Source organism: Ictalurus punctatus, chromosome 2, assembly GCF_001660625.3.
Source record: "Ictalurus punctatus breed USDA103 chromosome 2, Coco_2.0, whole genome shotgun sequence".
Classification (NCBI taxonomy): domain Eukaryota; kingdom Metazoa; phylum Chordata; class Actinopteri; order Siluriformes; family Ictaluridae; genus Ictalurus; species Ictalurus punctatus.
The window spans coordinates 13699479-13720116 of record NC_030417.2 but is presented as its reverse complement, the minus strand read 5'-3'; the positions used below and the strand labels follow the sequence as shown (position 1 = coordinate 13720116).

General features: G+C 37.6%; 4 non-coding genes across 4 annotated transcripts; all 4 read right to left on the bottom strand.

Annotated features, from left to right (window-relative positions):
• Positions 1 to 3738: 3738 nt before the first annotated feature.
• On the bottom strand, positions 3739 to 3812 carry trnai-aau (transfer RNA isoleucine (anticodon AAU)). Its single transcript has one exon. It is a non-coding gene; the product is annotated as a tRNA-Ile (tRNA).
• A 3185-nt stretch (positions 3813 to 6997) lies between these two features.
• On the bottom strand, positions 6998 to 7071 carry trnai-aau (transfer RNA isoleucine (anticodon AAU)). Its single transcript has one exon. It is a non-coding gene; the product is annotated as a tRNA-Ile (tRNA).
• A 3183-nt stretch (positions 7072 to 10254) lies between these two features.
• On the bottom strand, positions 10255 to 10328 carry trnai-aau (transfer RNA isoleucine (anticodon AAU)). Its single transcript has one exon. It is a non-coding gene; the product is annotated as a tRNA-Ile (tRNA).
• Positions 10329 to 15756: 5428 nt separating this feature from the next.
• On the bottom strand, positions 15757 to 15830 carry trnai-aau (transfer RNA isoleucine (anticodon AAU)). Its single transcript has one exon. It is a non-coding gene; the product is annotated as a tRNA-Ile (tRNA).
• Positions 15831 to 20638: the final 4808 nt, after the last annotated feature.

The window sequence follows — 20638 nt, the reverse complement described above, 5'->3', positions numbered from 1 at the left end:
GTATTAAACTAAATCGATCAACAAATTTTTAAAAATTATTATTTCATTCATTTCTTTAACTTTTTTGATTAAACACTGACCTTTACTTTCATTGAATAGACTTATTATTTATTGTAGGCTGAATGTTTAAATGTTAGCAATTACCGCAGACGTTAGCAAAAAGTGGGTGTTTCCTGCAAAGTCATTTCTCACAAAATCAGGTGATAATGTTCGCCCAGCAATGCAACTATCTCTTTATCTATAGAGACAAAAGAAAGATATTACAGAATGATCACTCTGAATGGCCGCCCATCCATGTAAATATCTCTATTTGTAAAGACAAAAGAATGAGGTTTAATCACCGTCTTAATGTGTAGTGACTGGGTTTATTTGTGAAGATACTGATGAATGAAAACATGGTGCAACCCAAAAGAAAACCTGTCAGCTTGAGCTTTATTTTATATAGCTTTGTTCTTTCAACTTTATGTACAAGAGCAAATAGAAATAACTATATTTTGTAAAAAAAAATTTCTGAATTTTGCGCCATCTGGCTTTGTCCATGGTTCCCTACTGCCGTCTAACTCCACCTGCCACCTGAAAGAAAAAAATAATAAATTTAAAGGAAGCAAGGAGCCACAAACCGTAGAGGCTAAGCGAAGAAGACCTTCATCGACGTCGAACTCTACCTGCCGCCATATACCGCCATATACCGCCAACCCACCGCCATATAGCTCAAACCTACCACCTGAAAGAAAAAATAAATGTAACAGTAACAATGAGCCACGAGCTCGTCCTCGTAAAATCCTTTGAAACCAACCAAGCCTGTAAAATCAAAGCGCTATTCATTGTATGGGGGCGAGGGAATCTCCTCAACCACCACCATCTGGATGATGGACTAAAACCCACAGTAGGAAAAAAAGAGCAAGTAATCATATAAGAATGATAAGAAATCCAGAAAACTTTGAGATTATCACTTGTCACCTTACAGGAAAATAAAGCCATGAATATGAGAACCTGTATTAAACTAAATTGATTAACCAATTTTTTAAAATTATTATTTCATTCATTTCTTTAACTTTTTTGATTAAACACTGACCTTTACTTTCATTGAATAGACTTATTATTTATTGTAGACTGGATGTTTAAATGTTAGCAATTAAAGCAGACGTTTGCAAAAAGTGGGCGTTTCCTGCAAATGTCATTTCTCACAAAATCAGGTGATAATGTTCGCCCAGCAATGCAACTATCTCTTTATCTATAGAGACAAAAGAAAGATATTACAGAATGATCACTCTGAATGGCCGCCCATCCATGTAAATATCTCTATTTGTAAAGACAAAAGAATGAGGTTTAATCACCGTCTTAATGTGTAGTGACTGGGCTTATTTGTGAAGATACTGATGAATGAAAACATGGTGCAACCCAAAAGAAAACCTGTCAGCTTGAGCTTTATTTTATATAGCTTTGTACTTTCAACTTTATGTACAAATGCAAATAGAAATAACTATATTTTTTTTAAAAAAATTCCTGAATTTTGCGCCATCTGGCTTTCTCTATGGTTCCCTACTGCCGTCTAACTCCACCTGCCACCTGAAAGAAAAAAATAATAAATTTAAAGGAAGCAAGGAGCCACAAACCGTAGAGGCTAAGCGAAGAAGACCTTCATCGACGTCGAACTCTACCTGCCGCCATATACCGCCATATACCGCCAACCCACCGCCATATAGCTCAAACCTACCACCTGAAAGAAAAAATAAATGTAACAGTAACAATGAGCCACGAGCTCGTCCTCGTGAAATCCTTTGAAACCAACCAAGCCTGTAAAATCAAAGCGCTATTCATTGTATGGGGGCGAGGGAATCTCCTCAACCACCACCATGTGGATGATGGACTAAAACCCACAGTAGGAAAAAAAGAGCAAGTAATCATATAAGAATGATAAGAAATCCAGAAAACTTTGAGATTATCACTTGTCACCTTACAGGAAAATAAAGCCATGAATATGAGAACCTGTATTAAACTAAATCGATCAACCAATTTTTAAAAATTATTATTTCATTCATTTCTTTAACATTTTTGATTAAACACTGACCTTTACTTTCATTGAATAGACTTATTATTTATTGTAGACTGGATGTTTAAATGTTAGCAATTAAAGCAGACGTTAGCAAAAAGTGGGCGTTTCCTGCAAATGTCATTTCTCACAAAATCAGGTGATAATGTTCGCCCAGCAATGCAACTATCTCTTTATCTATAGAGACAAAAGAAAGATATTACAGAATGATCACTCTGAATGGCCGCCCATCCATGTAAATATCTCTATTTGTAAAGACAAAAGAATGAGGTTTAATCACCGTCTTAATGTGTAGTGACTGGGCTTATTTGTGAAGATACTGATGAATGAAAACATGGTGCAACCCAAAAGAAAACCTGTCAGCTTGAGCTTTATTTTATATAGCTTTGTACTTTCAACTTTATGTACAAATGCAAATAGAAATAACTATATTTTTTTTAAAAAAATTCCTGAATTTTGCGCCATCTGGCTTTCTCTATGGTTCCCTACTGCCGTCTAACTCCACCTGCCACCTGAAAGAAAAAAATAATAAATTTAAAGGAAGCAAGGAGCCACAAACCGTAGAGGCTAAGCGAAGAAGACCTTCATCGACGTCGAACTCTACCTGCCGCCATATACCGCCATATACCGCCAACCCACCGCCATATAGCTCAAACCTACCACCTGAAAGAAAAAATAAATGTAACAGTAACAATGAGCCACGAGCTCGTCCTCGTGAAATCCTTTGAAACCAACCAAGCCTGTAAAATCAAAGCGCTATTCATTGTATGGGGGCGAGGGAATCTCCTCAACCACCACCATGTGGATGATGGACTAAAACCCACAGTAGGAAAAAAAGAGCAAGTAATCATATAAGAATGATAAGAAATCCAGAAAACTTTGAGATTATCACTTGTCACCTTACAGGAAAATAAAGCCATGAATATGAGAACCTGTATTAAACTAAATCGATCAACCAATTTTTAAAAATTATTATTTCATTCATTTCTTTAACATTTTTGATTAAACACTGACCTTTACTTTCATTGAATAGACTTATTATTTATTGTAGGCTGAATGTTTAAATGTTAGCAATTACCGCAGACGTTAGCAAAAAGTGGGCGTTTCCTGCAAAGTCATTTCTCACAAAATCAGGTGATAATGTTCGCCCAGCAATGCAACTATCTCTTTATCTATAGAGACAAAAGAAAGATATTACAGAATGATCACTCTGAATGGCCGCCCATCCATGTAAATATCTCTATTTGTAAAGACAAAAGAATGAGGTTTAATCACCGTCTTAATGTGTAGTGACTGGGTTTATTTGTGAAGATACTGAAGAATGAAAACATGGTGCAACCCAAAAGAAAACCTGTCAGCTTGAGCTTTATTTTATATAGCTTTGTTCTTTCAACTTTATGTACAAAAGCAAATAGAAATAACTATATATATTTTTTAAAAATTCCTGAATTTTGCGCCATCTGGCTTTCTCTATGGTTCCCTACTGCCGTCTAACTCCACCTGCCACCTGAAAGAAAAAAATAATAAATTTAAAGGAAGCAAGGAGCCACAAACCGTAGAGGCTTAAAAAGGTGTGGCCTCGCACAAATCAGTGTTTTCTTGGCTATTGCTGGAGGTAGTCCAGCATGGTGTTGGCTTGTCAGTGAATCAGTCCTGAGAATTTGTCTGAAGATCAAAGCATCTCATGGCCCGTACGGGGATCGAACCCGTGACCTTGGCGTTATTAGCACCACGCTCTAACCATCTGAGCTAACCGGCCTAAGGGTCACCTTAAGACTTTTGCCTGGCTCCGTACCGTGAGCTAGGACGGGGCTAAGCGAAAAAGACCTTCATCGACGTCGAACTCCACCTCCCGCCATATACCGCCATATACCGCCAACCTACCGCCATATAGCTCAAACCTACCGCCGGCTAACTCCACCTGCCACCTGAAAGAAAAAATAAATGTAACAGTAACAATGAGCCACGCGCTCGTCCTCCTAAAATCCTTGGAAACCAACCAAGCCTGTAAAATCAAAGCGCTATTCATTGTATGGGGGCGAGGGAATCTCCTCAACCACCACCATCTGGATGATGGACTAAAACCCACAGTAGGAAAAAAAGAGCAAGTAATCATATAAGAATGATAAGAAATCCAGAAAACTTTGAGAATATCACTTGTCACCTTACAGGAAAATAAAGCCATGAATATGAGAACCTGTATTAAACTAAATCGATCAACCAATTTTTAAAAATTATTATTTCATTCATTTCTTTAACATTTTTGATTAAACACTGACCTTTACTTTCATTGAATAGACTTATTATTTATTGTAGACTGGATGTTTAAATGCTAGCAATTACAGCAGACGTTTGCAAAAAGTGGGCGTTTCCTGCAAATGTCATTTCTCACAAAATCAGGTGATAATGTTCGCCCAGCAATGCAACTATCTCTTTATCTATAGAGACAAAAGAAAGATATTACAGAATGATCACTCTGAATGGCCGCCCATCCATGTAAATATCTCTATTTGTAAAGACAAAAGAATGAGGTTTAATCACCGTCTTAATGTGTAGTGACTGGGTTTATTTGTGAAGATACTGATGAATGAAAACATGGTGCAACCCAAAAGAAAACCTGTCAGCTTGAGCTTTATTTTATATAGCTTTGTACTTTCAACTTTATGTACAAAAGCAAATAGAAATAACTATATTTTTTTTTTTAAAAATTCCTGAATTTTGCGCCATCTGGCTTTCTCTATGGTTCCCTACTGCCGTCTAACTCCACCTGCCACCTGAAAGAAAAAAATAATAAATTTAAAGGAAGCAAGGAGCCACAAACCGTAGAGGCTAAGCGAAGAAGACCTTCATCGACGTCGAACTCTACCTGCCGCCATATACCGCCATATACCGCCAACCTACCGCCATATAGCTCAAACCTACCACCTGAAAGAAAAAATAAATGTAACAGTAACAATGAGCCACGAGCTCGTCCTCGTAAAATCCTTGGAAACCAACCAAGCCTGTAAAATGAAAGCGCTATTCATTGTATGGGGGCGAGGGAATCTCCTCAACCACCACCATCTGGATGATGGACTAAAACCCACAGTAGGAAAAAAAAGAGCAAGTAATCATATAAGAATGATAAGAAATCCAGAAAACTTTGAGATTATCACTTGTCACCTTACAGGAAAATAAAGCCATGAATATGAGAACCTGTATTAAACTAAATCGATCAACAAATTTTTAAAAATTATTATTTCATTCATTTCTTTAACTTTTTTGATTAAACACTGACCTTTACTTTCATTGAATAGACTTATTATTTATTGTAGGCTGAATGTTTAAATGTTAGCAATTACCGCAGACGTTAGCAAAAAGTGGGTGTTTCCTGCAAAGTCATTTCTCACAAAATCAGGTGATAATGTTCGCCCAGCAATGCAACTATCTCTTTATCTATAGAGACAAAAGAAAGATATTACAGAATGATCACTCTGAATGGCCGCCCATCCATGTAAATATCTCTATTTGTAAAGACAAAAGAATGAGGTTTAATCACCGTCTTAATGTGTAGTGACTGGGTTTATTTGTGAAGATACTGATGAATGAAAACATGGTGCAACCCAAAAGAAAACCTGTCAGCTTGAGCTTTATTTTATATAGCTTTGTTCTTTCAACTTTATGTACAAGAGCAAATAGAAATAACTATATTTTGTAAAAAAAATTTCCTGAATTTTGCGCCATCTGGCTTTGTCCATGGTTCCCTACTGCCGTCTAACTCCACCTGCCACCTGAAAGAAAAAAATAATAAATTTAAAGGAAGCAAGGAGCCACAAACCGTAGAGGCTAAGCGAAGAAGACCTTCATCGACGTCGAACTCTACCTGCCGCCATATACCGCCATATACCGCCAACCCACCGCCATATAGCTCAAACCTACCACCTGAAAGAAAAAATAAATGTAACAGTAACAATGAGCCACGAGCTCGTCCTCGTAAAATCCTTTGAAACCAACCAAGCCTGTAAAATCAAAGCGCTATTCATTGTATGGGGGCGAGGGAATCTCCTCAACCACCACCATCTGGATGATGGACTAAAACCCACAGTAGGAAAAAAAGAGCAAGTAATCATATAAGAATGATAAGAAATCCAGAAAACTTTGAGATTATCACTTGTCACCTTACAGGAAAATAAAGCCATGAATATGAGAACCTGTATTAAACTAAATTGATTAACCAATTTTTTAAAATTATTATTTCATTCATTTCTTTAACATTTTTGATTAAACACTGACCTTTACTTTCATTGAATAGACTTATTATTTATTGTAGACTGGATGTTTAAATGTTAGCAATTAAAGCAGACGTTTGCAAAAAGTGGGCGTTTCCTGCAAATGTCATTTCTCACAAAATCAGGTGATAATGTTCGCCCAGCAATGCAACTATCTCTTTATCTATAGAGACAAAAGAAAGATATTACAGAATGATCACTCTGAATGGCCGCCCATCCATGTAAATATCTCTATTTGTAAAGACAAAAGAATGAGGTTTAATCACCGTCTTAATGTGTAGTGACTGGGCTTATTTGTGAAGATACTGATGAATGAAAACATGGTGCAACCCAAAAGAAAACCTGTCAGCTTGAGCTTTATTTTATATAGCTTTGTACTTTCAACTTTATGTACAAATGCAAATAGAAATAACTATATATTTTTTTAAAAAATTCCTGAATTTTGCGCCATCTGGCTTTCTCTATGGTTCCCTACTGCAGTCTAACTCCACCTGCCACCTGAAAGAAAAAAATAATAAATTTAAAGGAAGCAAGGAGCCACAAACCGTAGAGGCTTAAAAAGGTGTGGCCTCGCACAAATCAGTGTTTTCTTGGCTATTGCTGGAGATAGTCCAGCATGGTGTTGGCTTGTCAGTGAATCAGTCCTGAGAATTTGTCTGAAGATCAAAGCATCTCATGGCCCGTACGGGGATCGAACCCGTGACCTTGGCGTTATTAGCACCACGCTCTAACCATCTGAGCTAACCGGCCTAAGGGTCACCTTAAGACTTTTGCCTGGCTCCGTACCGTGAGCTAGGACGGGGCTAAGCGAAAAAGACCTTCATCGACGTCGAACTCCACCTCCCGCCATATACCGCCATATACCGCCAACCTACCGCCATATAGCTCAAACCTACCGCCGGCTAACTCCACCTGCCACCTGAAAGAAAAAATAAATGTAACAGTAACAATGAGCCACGCGCTCGTCCTCCTAAAATCCTTGGAAACCAACCAAGCCTGTAAAATCAAAGCGCTATTCATTGTATGGGGGCGAGGGAATCTCCTCAACCACCACCATCTGGATGATGGACTAAAACCCACAGTAGGAAAAAAAGAGCAAGTAATCATATAAGAATGATAAGAAATCCAGAAAACTTTGAGAATATCACTTGTCACCTTACAGGAAAATAAAGCCATGAATATGAGAACCTGTATTAAACTAAATCGATCAACCAATTTTTAAAAATTATTATTTCATTCATTTCTTTAACATTTTTGATTAAACACTGACCTTTACTTTCATTGAATAGACTTATTATTTATTGTAGACTGGATGTTTAAATGCTAGCATTTACAGCAGACTTTAGCAAAAAGTGGGCGTTTCCTGCAAAGTCATTTCTCACAAAATCAGGTGATAATGTTCGCCCAGCAATGCAACTATCTCTTTATCTATAGAGACAAAAGAAAGATATTACAGAATGATCACTCTGAATGGCCGCCCATCCATGTAAATATCTCTATTTGTAAAGACAAAAGAATGAGGTTTAATCACCGTCTTAATGTGTAGTGACTGGGCTTATTTGTGAAGATACTGATGAATGAAAACATGGTGCAACCCAAAAGAAAACCTGTCAGCTTGAGCTTTATTTTATATAGCTTTGTACTTTCAACTTTATGTACAAATGCAAATAGAAATAACTATATTTTTTTTAAAAAAAATCCTGAATTTTGCGCCATCTGGCTTTCTCTATGGTTCCCTACTGCCGTCTAACTCCACCTGCCACCTGAAAGAAAAAAATAATAAATTTAAAGGAAGCAAGGAGCCACAAACCGTAGAGGCTAAGCGAAGAAGACCTTCATCGACGTCGAACTCTACCTGCCGCCATATACCGCCATATACCGCCAACCTACCGCCATATAGCTCAAACCTACCACCTGAAAGAAAAAATAAATGTAACAGTAACAATGAGCCACGAGCTCGTCCTCGTAAAATCCTTGGAAACCAACCAAGCCTGTAAAATGAAAGCGCTATTCATTGTATGGGGGCGAGGGAATCTCCTCAACCACCACCATCTGGATGATGGACTAAAACCCACAGTAGGAAAAAAAAGAGCAAGTAATCATATAAGAATGATAAGAAATCCAGAAAACTTTGAGATTATCACTTGTCACCTTACAGGAAAATAAAGCCATGAATATGAGAACCTGTATTAAACTAAATCGATCAACAAATTTTTAAAAATTATTATTTCATTCATTTCTTTAACTTTTTTGATTAAACACTGACCTTTACTTTCATTGAATAGACTTATTATTTATTGTAGGCTGAATGTTTAAATGTTAGCAATTACCGCAGACGTTAGCAAAAAGTGGGTGTTTCCTGCAAAGTCATTTCTCACAAAATCAGGTGATAATGTTCGCCCAGCAATGCAACTATCTCTTTATCTATAGAGACAAAAGAAAGATATTACAGAATGATCACTCTGAATGGCCGCCCATCCATGTAAATATCTCTATTTGTAAAGACAAAAGAATGAGGTTTAATCACCGTCTTAATGTGTAGTGACTGGGTTTATTTGTGAAGATACTGATGAATGAAAACATGGTGCAACCCAAAAGAAAACCTGTCAGCTTGAGCTTTATTTTATATAGCTTTGTTCTTTCAACTTTATGTACAAGAGCAAATAGAAATAACTATATTTTGTAAAAAAAATTTCCTGAATTTTGCGCCATCTGGCTTTGTCCATGGTTCCCTACTGCCGTCTAACTCCACCTGCCACCTGAAAGAAAAAAATAATAAATTTAAAGGAAGCAAGGAGCCACAAACCGTAGAGGCTAAGCGAAGAAGACCTTCATCGACGTCGAACTCTACCTGCCGCCATATACCGCCATATACCGCCAACCCACCGCCATATAGCTCAAACCTACCACCTGAAAGAAAAAATAAATGTAACAGTAACAATGAGCCACGAGCTCGTCCTCGTAAAATCCTTTGAAACCAACCAAGCCTGTAAAATCAAAGCGCTATTCATTGTATGGGGGCGAGGGAATCTCCTCAACCACCACCATCTGGATGATGGACTAAAACCCACAGTAGGAAAAAAAGAGCAAGTAATCATATAAGAATGATAAGAAATCCAGAAAACTTTGAGATTATCACTTGTCACCTTACAGGAAAATAAAGCCATGAATATGAGAACCTGTATTAAACTAAATTGATTAACCAATTTTTTAAAATTATTATTTCATTCATTTCTTTAACATTTTTGATTAAACACTGACCTTTACTTTCATTGAATAGACTTATTATTTATTGTAGACTGGATGTTTAAATGTTAGCAATTAAAGCAGACGTTTGCAAAAAGTGGGCGTTTCCTGCAAATGTCATTTCTCACAAAATCAGGTGATAATGTTCGCCCAGCAATGCAACTATCTCTTTATCTATAGAGACAAAAGAAAGATATTACAGAATGATCACTCTGAATGGCCGCCCATCCATGTAAATATCTCTATTTGTAAAGACAAAAGAATGAGGTTTAATCACCGTCTTAATGTGTAGTGACTGGGCTTATTTGTGAAGATACTGATGAATGAAAACATGGTGCAACCCAAAAGAAAACCTGTCAGCTTGAGCTTTATTTTATATAGCTTTGTACTTTCAACTTTATGTACAAATGCAAATAGAAATAACTATATATTTTTTTAAAAAATTCCTGAATTTTGCGCCATCTGGCTTTCTCTATGGTTCCCTACTGCCGTCTAACTCCACCTGCCACCTGAAAGAAAAAAATAATAAATTTAAAGGAAGCAAGGAGCCACAAACCGTAGAGGCTTAAAAAGGTGTGGCCTCGCACAAATCAGTGTTTTCTTGGCTATTGCTGGAGATAGTCCAGCATGGTGTTGGCTTGTCAGTGAATCAGTCCTGAGAATTTGTCTGAAGATCAAAGCATCTCATGGCCCGTACGGGGATCAAACCCGTGACCTTGGCGTTATTAGCACCACGCTCTAACCATCGGAGCTAACCGGCCTAAGGGTCACCGTACGACTTTTGCCTGGCTCCGTACCGTGAGCTAGGACGGGGCTAAGCGAAAAAGACCTTCATCGACGTCGAACTCCACCTCCCGCCATATACCGCCAACCTACCGCCATATAGCTCAAACCTACCGCCAGCTAACTCCACCTGCAACCTGAAAGAAAAAATAAATGTAACAGTAACAATGAGCCACGAGCTCGTCCTCGTAAAATCCTTGGAAACCAACCAAGCCTGTAAAATCAAAGCGCTATTCATTGTATGGGGGCGAGGGAATCTCCTCAACCACCACCATCTGGATGATGGACTAAAACCCACAGTAGGAAAAAAAAGAGCAAGTAATCATATAAGAATGATAAGAAATCCAGAAAACTTTGAGATTATCACTTGTCACCTTACAGGAAAATAAAGCCATGAATATGAGAACCTGTATTAAACTAAATCGATCAACCAATTTTTAAAAATTATTATTTCATTCATTTCTTTAACTTTTTTGATTAAACACTGACCTTTACTTTCATTGAATAGACTTATTATTTATTGTAGGCTGAATGCTTAAATGTTAGCAATTACCGCAGACGTTAGCAAAAAGTGGGCGTTTCCTGCAAAGTCATTTCTCACAAAATCAGGTGATAATGTTCGCCCAGCAATGCAACTATCTCTTTATCTATAGAGACAAAAGAAAGATATTACAGAATGATCACTCTGAATGGCCGCCCATCCATGTAAATATCTCTATTTGTAAAGACAAAAGAATGAGGTTTAATCACCGTCTTAATGTGTAGTGACTGGGTTTATTTGTGAAGATACTGATGAATGAAAACATGGTTCAACCCAAAAGAAAACCTGTCAGCTTGAGCTTTATTTTATATAGCTTTGTTCTTTCAACTTTATGTACAAGAGCAAATAGAAATAACTATAGTTTGTAAAAAAAAAAATTCCTGAATTTTGCGCCATCTGGCTTTCTCTATGGTTCCCTACTGCCGTCTAACTCCACCTGCCACCTGAAAGAAAAAAATAATAAATTTAAAGGAAGCAAGGAGCCACAAACCGTAGAGGCTAAGAGAAGAAGACCTTCATCGACGTCGAACTCTACCTGCCGCCATATACCGCCATATACCGCCAACCTACCGCCATATAGCTCAAACCTACCACCTGAAAGAAAAAATAAATGTAACAGTAACAATGAGCCACGAGCTCGTCCTCGTAAAATCCTTGGAAACCAACCAAGCCTGTAAAATGAAAGCGCTATTCATTGTATGGGGGCGAGGGAATCTCCTCAACCACCACCATCTGGATGATGGACTAAAACCCACAGTAGGAAAAAAAAGAGCAAGTAATCATATAAGAATGATAAGAAATCCAGAAAACTTTGAGATTATCACTTGTCACCTTACAGGAAAATAAAGCCATGAATATGAGAACCTGTATTAAACTAAATCGATCAACCAATTTTTAAAAATTATTATTTCATTCATTTCTTTAACTTTTTTGATTAAACACTGACCTTTACTTTCATTGAATAGACTTATTATTTATTGTAGGCTGAATGTTTAAATGTTAGCAATTACCGCAGACGTTAGCAAAAAGTGGGTGTTTCCTGCAAAGTCATTTCTCACAAAATCAGGTGATAATGTTCGCCCAGCAATGCAACTATCTCTTTATCTATAGAGACAAAAGAAAGATATTACAGAATGATCACTCTGAATGTCCGCCCATCCATGTAAATATCTCTATTTGTAAAGACAAAAGAATGAGGTTTAATCACCGTCTTAATGTGTAGTGACTGGGTTCATTTGTGAAGATACTGATGAATTAAAACATGGTTCAACCCAAAAGAAAACCTGTCAGCTTGAGCTTTATTTTATATAGCTTTGTTCTTTCAACTTTATGTACAAAAGCAAATAGAAATAACTATATATTTTTAAAAAAATTCCTGAATTTTGCGCCATCTGGCTTTCTCTATGGTTCCCTACTGCCGTCTAACTCCACCTGCCACCTGAAAGAAAAAAATAATAAATTTAAAGGAAGCAAGGAGCCACAAACCGTAGAGGCTTAAAAAGGCGTGGCCTCGCACAAATCAGTGTTTTCTTGGCTATTGCTGGAGGTGGTCCAGCATGGTGTTGGCTTGTCAGTGAATCAGTCTTGAGAATTTGTCTGAAGATCAAAGCATCTCATGGCCCGTACGGGGATCAAACCCGTGACTTTGGCGTTATTAGCACCACGCTCTAACCATCGGAGCTAACCGGCCTAAGGGTCACCGTACGACTTTTGCCTGGCTCCGTACCGCGAGCTAGGACGGGGCTAAGCGAAGAAGACCTTCATGACGTCGAACTCCACCTCCCGCCATATACCGCCAACCTACCGCCATATAGCTCAAACCTACCGCCAGCTAACTCCACCTGCAACCTGAAAGAAAAAATAAATGTAACAGTAACAATGAGCCACGAGCTCGTCCTCGTAAAATCCTTGGAAACCAACCAAGCCTGTAAAATCAAAGCGCTATTCATTGTATGGGGGCGAGGGAATCTCCTCAACCACCACCATCTGGATGATGGACTAAAACCCACAGTAGGAAAAAAAAGAGCAAGTAATCATATAAGAATGATAAGAAATCCAGAAAACTTTGAGATTATCACTTGTCACCTTACAGGAAAATAAAGCCATGAATATGAGAACCTGTATTAAACTAAATCGATCAACCAATTTTTAAAAATTATTATTTCATTCATTTCTTTAACTTTTTTGATTAAACACTGACCTTTACTTTCATTGAATAGACTTATTATTTATTGTAGGCTGAATGCTTAAATGTTAGCAATTACCGCAGACGTTAGCAAAAAGTGGGCGTTTCCTGCAAAGTCATTTCTCACAAAATCAGGTGATAATGTTCGCCCAGCAATGCAACTATCTCTTTATCTATAGAGACAAAAGAAAGATATTACAGAATGATCACTCTGAATGGCCGCCCATCCATGTAAATATCTCTATTTGTAAAGACAAAAGAATGAGGTTTAATCACCGTCTTAATGTGTAGTGACTGGGTTTATTTGTGAAGATACTGATGAATGAAAACATGGTTCAACCCAAAAGAAAACCTGTCAGCTTGAGCTTTATTTTATATAGCTTTGTTCTTTCAACTTTATGTACAAGAGCAAATAGAAATAACTATAGTTTGTAAAAAAAAAAATTCCTGAATTTTGCGCCATCTGGCTTTCTCTATGGTTCCCTACTGCCGTCTAACTCCACCTGCCACCTGAAAGAAAAAAATAATAAATTTAAAGGAAGCAAGGAGCCACAAACCGTAGAGGCTAAGAGAAGAAGACCTTCATCGACGTCGAACTCTACCTGCCGCCATATACCGCCATATACCGCCAACCTACCGCCATATAGCTCAAACCTACCACCTGAAAGAAAAAATAAATGTAACAGTAACAATGAGCCACGAGCTCGTCCTCGTAAAATCCTTGGAAACCAACCAAGCCTGTAAAATGAAAGCGCTATTCATTGTATGGGGGCGAGGGAATCTCCTCAACCACCACCATCTGGATGATGGACTAAAACCCACAGTAGGAAAAAAAAGAGCAAGTAATCATATAAGAATGATAAGAAATCCAGAAAACTTTGAGATTATCACTTGTCACCTTACAGGAAAATAAAGCCATGAATATGAGAACCTGTATTAAATTAAATCGATCAACCAATTTTTAAAAATTATTATTTCATTCATTTCTTTAACTTTTTTTGATTAAACACTGACCTTTACTTTCATTGAATAGACTTATTATTTATTGTAGGCTGAATGTTTAAATGTTAGCAATTACCGCAGACGTTAGCAAAAAGTGGGTGTTTCCTGCAAAGTCATTTCTCACAAAATCAGGTGATAATGTTCGCCCAGCAATGCAACTATCTCTTTATCTATAGAGACAAAAGAAAGATATTACAGAATGATCACTCTGAATGTCCGCCCATCCATGTAAATATCTCTATTTGTAAAGACAAAAGAATGAGGTTTAATCACCGTCTTAATGTGTAGTGACTGGGTTCATTTGTGAAGATACTGATGAATTAAAACATGGTTCAACCCAAAAGAAAACCTGTCAGCTTGAGCTTTATTTTATATAGCTTTGTACTTTCAACTTTATGTACAAATGCAAATAGAAATAACTATATTTTTTTAAAAAAAAATCCTGAATTTTGCGCCATCTGGCTTTCTCTATGGTTCCCTACTGCCGTCTAACTCCACCTGCCACCTGAAAGAAAAAAATAATAAATTTAAAGGAAGCAAGGAGCCACAAACCGTAGAGGCTAAGCGAAGAAGACCTTCATCGACGTCGAACTCTACCTGCCGCCATATACCGCCATATACCGCCAACCCACCGCCATATAGCTCAAACCTACCACCTGAAAGAAAAAATAAATGTAACAGTAACAATGAGCCACGAGCTCGTCCTCGTGAAATCCTTTGAAACCAACCAAGCCTGTAAAATCAAAGCGCTATTCATTGTATGGGGGCGAGGGAATCTCCTCAACCACCACCATGTGGATGATGGACTAAAACCCACAGTAGGAAAAAAAGAGCAAGTAATCATATAAGAATGATAAGAAATCCAGAAAACTTTGAGATTATCACTTGTCACCTTACAGGAAAATAAAGCCATGAATATGAGAACCTGTATTAAACTAAATCGATCAACCAATTTTTAAAAATTATTATTTCATTCATTTCTTTAACATTTTTGATTAAACACTGACCTTTACTTTCATTGAATAGACTTATTATTTATTGTAGGCTGAATGTTTAAATGTTAGCAATTACCGCAGACGTTAGCAAAAAGTGGGCGTTTCCTGCAAAGTCATTTCTCACAAAATCAGGTGATAATGTTCGCCCAGCAATGCAACTATCTCTTTATCTATAGAGACAAAAGAAAGATATTACAGAATGATCACTCTGAATGGCCGCCCATCCATGTAAATATCTCTATTTGTAAAGACAAAAGAATGAGGTTTAATCACCGTCTTAATGTGTAGTGACTGGGTTTATTTGTGAAGATACTGATGAATGAAAACATGGTGCAACCCAAAAGAAAACCTGTCAGCTTGAGCTTTATTTTATATAGCTTTGTTCTTTCAACTTTATGTACAAAAGCAAATAGAAATAACTATATATATTTTTTAAAAATTCCTGAATTTTGCGCCATCTGGCTTTCTCTATGGTTCCCTACTGCCGTCTAACTCCACCTGCCACCTGAAAGAAAAAAATAATAAATTTAAAGGAAGCAAGGAGCCACAAACCGTAGAGGCTTAAAAAGGTGTGGCCTCGCACAAATCAGTGTTTTCTTGGCTATTGCTGGAGGTAGTCCAGCATGGTGTTGGCTTGTCAGTGAATCAGTCCTGAGAATTTGTCTGAAGATCAAAGCATCTCATGGCCCGTACGGGGATCGAACCCGTGACCTTGGCGTTATTAGCACCACGCTCTAACCATCTGAGCTAACCGGCCTAAGGGTCACCTTAAGACTTTTGCCTGGCTCCGTACCGTGAGCTAGGACGGGGCTAAGCGAAAAAGACCTTCATCGACGTCGAACTCCACCTCCCGCCATATACCGCCATATACCGCCAACCTACCGCCATATAGCTCAAACCTACCGCCAGCTAACTCCACCTGCAACCTGAAAGAAAAAATAAATGTAACAGTAACAATGAGCCACGAGCTCGTCCTCGTAAAATCCTTGGAAACCAACCAAGCCTGTAAAATCAAAGCGCTATTCATTGTATGGGGGCGAGGGAATCTCCTCAACCACCACCATCTGGATGATGGACTAAAACCCACAGTAGGAAAAAAAAGAGCAAGTAATCATATAAGAATGATAAGAAATCCAGAAAACTTTGAGATTATCACTTGTCACCTTACAGGAAAATAAAGCCATGAATATGAGAACCTGTATTAAACTAAATCGATCAACCAATTTTTAAAAATTATTATTTCATTCATTTCTTTAACTTTTTTGATTAAACACTGACCTTTACTTTCATTGAATAGACTTATTATTTATTGTAGGCTGAATGCTTAAATGTTAGCAATTACCGCAGACGTTAGCAAAAAGTGGGCGTTTCCTGCAAAGTCATTTCTCACAAAATCAGGTGATAATGTTCGCCCAGCAATGCAACTATCTCTTTATCTATAGAGACAAAAGAAAGATATTACAGAATGATCACTCTGAATGGCCGCCCATCCATGTAAATATCTCTATTTGTAAAGACAAAAGAATGAGGTTTAATCACCGTCTTAATGTGTAGTGACTGGGTTTATTTGTGAAGATACTGATGAATGAAAACATGGTTCAACCCAAAAGAAAACCTGTCAGCTTGAGCTTTATTTTATATAGCTTTGTTCTTTCAACTTTATGTACAAAAGCAAATAGAAATAACTATATATTTTTTTTTAAAAATTCCTGAATTTTGCGCCATCTGGCTTTCTCTATGGTTCCCTACGGCCGTCTAACTCCACCTGCCACCTGAAAGAAAAAAATAATAAATTTAAAGGAAGCAAGGAGCGACAAACCGTAGAGGCTTAAAAAGCTGTGGCCTCGCACAAATCAGTGTTTTCTTGGCTATTGCTGGAGGTAGTCGAGCACCGTGTTGGCTTGTCAGTGAATCAGTCCTGAGAATTTGTCTGAAGATCGAAGCATCTCATGGCCCGTACGGGGATCGAACCCGTGACCTTGGCGTTATTAGCACCACGCTCTAACCATCTGAGCTTAAAGAATGAGGTTTAATCACCGTCTTAATGTGTAGTGACTGGGTTTATTTGTGAAGATACTGATGAATGAAAACATGGTGCAACCCAAAAGAAAACCTGTCAGCTTGAGCTTTATTTTATATAGCTTTGTTCTTTCAACTTTATGTACAAAAGCAAATAGAAATAACTATATATTTTTTTAAAAAATTCCTGAATTTTGCGCCATCTGGCTTTCTCTATGGTTCCCTACTGCCTTCTAACTCCACCTGCCACCTGAAAGAAAAAAATAATAAATTTAAAGGAAGCAAGGAGCCACAAACCGTAGAGGCTAAGCGAAGAAGACCTTTTCTCAGGGACCTTTTCTGCCGTCTAACTCCACCTGCCACCTGAAAGAAAAAAATAATACATTTAAAGGAAGCAAGGAGCCACAAACCGTAGAGGCTAAGCGAAGAAGACCTTAATCGACGTCGAACTCTACCTGCCGCCATATACCGCCATATACCGCCAACCCACCGCCATATAGCTCAAACCTACCACCTGAAAGAAAAAATAAATGTAACAGTAACAATGAGCCACGAGCTCGTCCTCGTGAAATCCTTTGAAACCAACCAAGCCTGTAAAATCAAAGCGCTATTCATTGTATGGGGGCGAGGGAATCTCCTCAACCACCACCATCTGGATGATGGACTAAAACCCACAGTAGGAAAAAAAGAGCAAGTAATCATATAAGAATGATAAGAAATCCAGAAAACTTTGAGATTATCACTTGTCACCTTACAGGAAAATAAAGCCATGAATATGAGAACCTGTATTAAACTAAATTGATTAACCAATTTTTTAAAATTATTATTTCATTCATTTCTTTAACATTTTTGATTAAACACTGACCTTTACTTTCATTGAATAGACTTATTATTTATTGTAGACTGGATGTTTAAATGTTAGCAATTAAAGCAGACGTTTGCAAAAAGTGGGCGTTTCCTGCAAATGTCATTTCTCACAAAATCAGGTGATAATGTTCGCCCAGCAATGCAACTATCTCTTTATCTATAGAGACAAAAGAAAGATATTACAGAATGATCACTCTGAATGGCCGCCCATCCATGTAAATATCTCTATTTGTAAAGACAAATGAATGAGGTTTAATCACCGTCTTAATGTGTAGTGACAGGGTTTATTTGTGAAGATACTGATGAATGAAAACATGGTTCAACCCAAAAGAAAACCTGTCAGCTTGAGCTTTATTTTATATAGCTTTGTTCTTTCAACTTTATGTACAAAAGCAAATAGAAATAACTATATATTTTTAAAAAAATTCCTGAATTTTGCGCCATCTGGCTTTCTCTATGGTTCCCTACTGCCGTCTAACTCCACCTGCCACCTGAAAGAAAAAAATAATAAATTTAAAGGAAGCAAGGAGCCACAAACCGTAGAGGCTTAAAAAGGCGTGGCCTCGCACAAATCAGTGTTTTCTTGGCTATTGCTGGAGGTGGTCCAGCATGGTGTTGGCTTGTCAGTGAATCAGTCTTGAGAATTTGTCTGAAGATCAAAGCATCTCATGGCCCGTACGGGTATCAAACCCGTGACTTTGGCGTTATTAGCACCACGCTCTAACCATCGGAGCTAACCGGCCTAAGGGTCACCGTACGACTTTTGCCTGGCTCCGTACCGCGAGCTAGGACGGGGCTAAGCGAAGAAGACCTTCATGACGTCGAACTCCACCTCCCGCCATATACCGCCAACCTACCGCCATATAGCTCAAACCTACCGCCAACTAACTCCACCTGCAACCTGAAAGAAAAAATAAATGTAACAGTAACAATGAGCCACGAGCTCGTCCTCGTAAAATCCTTGGAAACCAACCAAGCCTGTAAAATCAAAGCGCTATTCATTGTATGGGGGCGAGGGAATCTCCTCAACCACCACCATCTGGATGATGGACTAAAACCCACAGTAGGAAAAAAAAGAGCAAGTAATCATATAAGAATGATAAGAAATCCAGAAAACTTTGAGATTATCACTTGTCACCTTACAGGAAAATAAAGCCATGAATATGAGAACCTGTATTAAACTAAATCGATCAACCAATTTTTAAAAATTATTATTTCATTCATTTCTTTAACTTTTTTGATTAAACACTGACCTTTACTTTCATTGAATAGACTTATTATTTATTGTAGGCTGAATGCTTAAATGTTAGCAATTACCGCAGACGTTAGCAAAAAGTGGGCGTTTCCTGCAAAGTCATTTCTCACAAAATCAGGTGATAATGTTCGCCCAGCAATGCAACTATCTCTTTATCTATAGAGACAAAAGAAAGATATTACAGAATGATCACTCTGAATGGCCGCCCATCCATGTAAATATCTCTATTTGTAAAGACAAAAGAATGAGGTTTAATCACCGTCTTAATGTGTAGTGACTGGGTTTATTTGTGAAGATACTGATGAATGAAAACATGGTTCAACCCAAAAGAAAACCTGTCAGCTTGAGCTTTATTTTATATAGCTTTGTTCTTTCAACTTTATGTACAAGAGCAAATAGAAATAACTATAGTTTGTAAAAAAAAAAATTCCTGAATTTTGCGCCATCTGGCTTTCTCTATGGTTCCCTACTGCCGTCTAACTCCACCTGCCACCTGAAAGAAAAAAATAATAAATTTAAAGGAAGCAAGGAGCCACAAACCGTAGAGGCTAAGAGAAGAAGACCTTCATCGACGTCGAACTCTACCTGCCGCCATATACCGCCATATACCGCCAACCTACCGCCATATAGCTCAAACCTACCACCTGAAAGAAAAAATAAATGTAACAGTAACAATGAGCCACGAGCTCGTCCTCGTAAAATCCTTGGAAACCAACCAAGCCTGTAAAATGAAAGCGCTATTCATTGTATGGGGGCGAGGGAATCTCCTCAACCACCACCATCTGGATGATGGACTAAAACCCACAGTAGGAAAAAAAAGAGCAAGTAATCATATAAGAATGATAAGAAATCCAGAAAACTTTGAGATTATCACTTGTCACCTTACAGGAAAATAAAGCCATGAATATGAGAACCTGTATTAAACTAAATCGATCAACCAATTTTTAAAAATTATTATTTCATTCATTTCTTTAACTTTTTTGATTAAACACTGACCTTTACTTTCATTGAATAGACTTATTATTTATTGTAGGCTGAATGTTTAAATGTTAGCAATTACCGCAGACGTTAGCAAAAAGTGGGTGTTTCCTGCAAAGTCATTTCTCACAAAATCAGGTGATAATGTTCGCCCAGCAATGCAACTATCTCTTTATCTATAGAGACAAAAGAAAGATATTACAGAATGATCACTCTGAATGTCCGCCCATCCATGTAAATATCTCTATTTGTAAAGACAAAAGAATGAGGTTTAATCACCGTCTTAATGTGTAGTGACTGGGTTCATTTGTGAAGATACTGATGAATTAAAACATGGTTCAACCCAAAAGAAAACCTGTCAGCTTGAGCTTTATTTTATATAGCTTTGTTCTTTCAACTTTATGTACAAAAGCAAATAGAAATAACTATATATTTTTTAAAAAATT